This window comes from Lactuca serriola, chromosome 2, assembly GCF_051521515.1.
Source record: "Lactuca serriola cultivar US96UC23 chromosome 2, Lser_US96UC23_V15, whole genome shotgun sequence".
NCBI classification, from domain to species: domain Eukaryota; kingdom Viridiplantae; phylum Streptophyta; class Magnoliopsida; order Asterales; family Asteraceae; genus Lactuca; species Lactuca serriola.
This window is the reverse complement of record NC_136409.1, coordinates 120,488,518-120,491,283: the sequence shown is the minus strand read 5'-3', so window position 1 is coordinate 120,491,283 and position 2,766 is coordinate 120,488,518. Positions and strand designations below refer to the sequence as shown.

Here is a 2,766-nt window from a genome sequence, read left to right as displayed (position 1 = left end):
AATAAGTTGATACGAAAGCATTATCTTGTCTCAAAATCATTAGTGCCCACTTCAATTCGTAAGCGTGAGATGCACTTTCTTTTCCGAGGCGTTCTTCAAGATCTTCCCAAACTTCTTGATATGTGTTGGCGAATTTGACGTTGTTGCGTATATCTTTCTGCATTGCAGCCGTTATCCATCCTCGTATTAGAGCATCATTATATACTATAAATTAGCTTTTATAATTCTGTCTTGAAATTTGTAAAGTTTAATATTGTAGGAGAAAATTGAATGAATTGTAAGGAATATAGAAAAATAATTTGAATATCCATTGGCTCTATAAAGTTTAATGCATTATGGATTGCACTACAAATGAACCGCGTGAACAACAATTAAACCAAATATCATAAAACTAACGAAGCAAAACTTAACCAAAACTTAACCGTTGAATCGTACAAAATCGTTAAACAAAAAATAAGAGATGAATCTTTTTTGCCTGGGAATGCATTTCTGATGGGGAAAGGAATGTTGGAACTTCGTCGCAACAGTAATTAAGATTAGGCAACTTCAAATTAAGGCTATTAACTGAAACGAGGAAGAATAAAACATCGATTATTTACGGGAAGAGTAAGAAACTAATTTTTAGAGATGCATGGGGGGAGATGGTGATGCATGATTAACAGAAGCTGGTGGCCAAAGGGAAAGGGGTAGAAGGTGAAGAGAACACATATGGGAGCAAGTGGCCAAATTAGAACATGGTGTCAAAAGCAGAGGTGGCGGAAGAGGAGGGGTTGGGAGAAGTATGAGTCGGGAGAAGATGAATAAAAATGAGCACTATTTACAAATTTGGTAATTGTTATACAATGGCCACAAGAATGGTTATAAAATAAAGTCATTTTCTTTCCAAAATACACTATTAATGCCGGCAATAAACACGAGGGTGTCTAATGTAGGCTAATTTATTAAGTGTAACAACTTTAAAAACACAAACATTGTTTTTATGGACTATAATCTGACATATTCTTTGTTATCAATAAGTTACGATTTTACTTCAACAGACATAATGATTTTTTTTATAAAACTATTACACAATTACATATCTTTATCCAATTAAAACAGGTTTCCTATTTTCGAATTTCAGACCTCGTCCAAGAAAGCTAGGATGTTCATGGTGGATGATCCGCCATTGTTCAAAGCTTCTCTTGCTAACTCCCTCCATTTCACTGCATTTTTCTTTATATCATCATCTCCCATCACCATTTCCACACACCTCTCAATCTCCTTCCCTTCCACCACTCCATCTCTCTCCCTCCTCTTCACCCTAACCCCCGTTTTCCACACATCTTCCAGCAGCTTGGCGTTCGTCGGCTGATCCGACCACTGTGGAAACACCACCGCCGGAATACCAGCCACCAACGTCTCCGCCGTCGAATTCCACCCACAATGCATTACAAAACACCCAATCGCTTGGTGGCTCAACACCACCACCTGAGAACACCAACCCACGATCATCCCATGTTTTTTCAGTTCCTCTATCTTGCTCAATCTTCCCGCTTGCTCACTGTCTCTTATCACCCATAAAAATGGCCGCCGGCTCTCCAGCAACCCGATAGCCATCTCCTCCATTTGTTCCATCGAAAAACTCGCTATTGTTCCAAATGAAACATACACGACAGACGATTTGGGTTTTGTGTTTAACCACTGGATATACTCATCCTCTTTTTTGTCGAAGAAATCTTCCCCCAAGGAATTGTCCGATGAGTCTTCTCCGTTCAAGAACTCCGAAGGGATTAAGGGTCCAATCGGAAGGTACTCAATTTGCTTGATTGCTCCGAGGGATTGGACTTCTAGCTCATTAAAACTATTAACAAGTATTCTTTTACCTAGTTTGAGGACATCAACATGATCTTTCATAAGTGGTATAAGAAACTCGTATTCCTTTGGGTTTGAGGGTAAAAGAAACGACGGTAAATCACCGATGGTTAACGGTGGCATTCCAGGTAAGTTGATCGGAGAAGTCAGGTTGCTTCCGTTACTGGATATCAGTTCTTGATATCCATTGAAATAGTAGTAGTAACTATCCAAGACAGCGGCCGGTTGACACCAGAGAAGACTCGCTTTTACACCATGGGCATCTGCAACACGCGCCGCCCAGGGGATGACGGTTGTGTAGACCAAGTGGTTAAACGGTTGACCTGCAGCTGCGGCGGAGCTGATGATTTCTGCGACCGCAGAAGCACCGTATGTAGCAAAATCGGAGACGAACTGTTCCAGTGGCGTTGTCGGTTGTTTGCCACCGTCGTGGCCGTCGGAAAATGGAGCAAAGGTTAGGCCGTGAGGGATGGTTTCTTTGTCGATGCGGCGTACGACGGAGAGACTGGTGCAAACGGTGACAGCGACACCCACCTTGATTAACCGGGTGGCGAACCGGATGGCTGGGTTGACGTGGCCTTGCCCTGAGTAGGCGACAATAAGGATTTTCCGTTGGGTTGTCATTTCGGGTGAGCGTTTTGGTCGAGAAACAACCCGGCAATGTCTAACATAGATTATATAGTCAACTGGATAACGTTTAGTAAGGTTATATTGTATGCTGTTGTTAATTAAATAAATTTTGAGAATATTATTTTAATAATTACTTTGACAATTTATATTATTTTTCTAATTAAGCCCGGCCCATTAGGGTGGCTAAGTATGCTGCGATCGCACTGGCCTCACGATAATTGGGGAACCAAAATTAATTGGTACATTTAGTATAAGTTTCTTGTGTTGAAAGTTAATAGTATATTT

At 41.0% G+C, this 2,766-nt stretch overlaps 1 pseudogene; it reads right to left on the bottom strand.

Moving 5' to 3' along the window:
* Positions 1-1,023: 1,023 nt before the first annotated feature.
* On the bottom strand, positions 1,024-2,532 carry LOC145086687 (crocetin glucosyltransferase, chloroplastic pseudogene; annotated as a pseudogene).
* Positions 2,533-2,766: the final 234 nt, after the last annotated feature.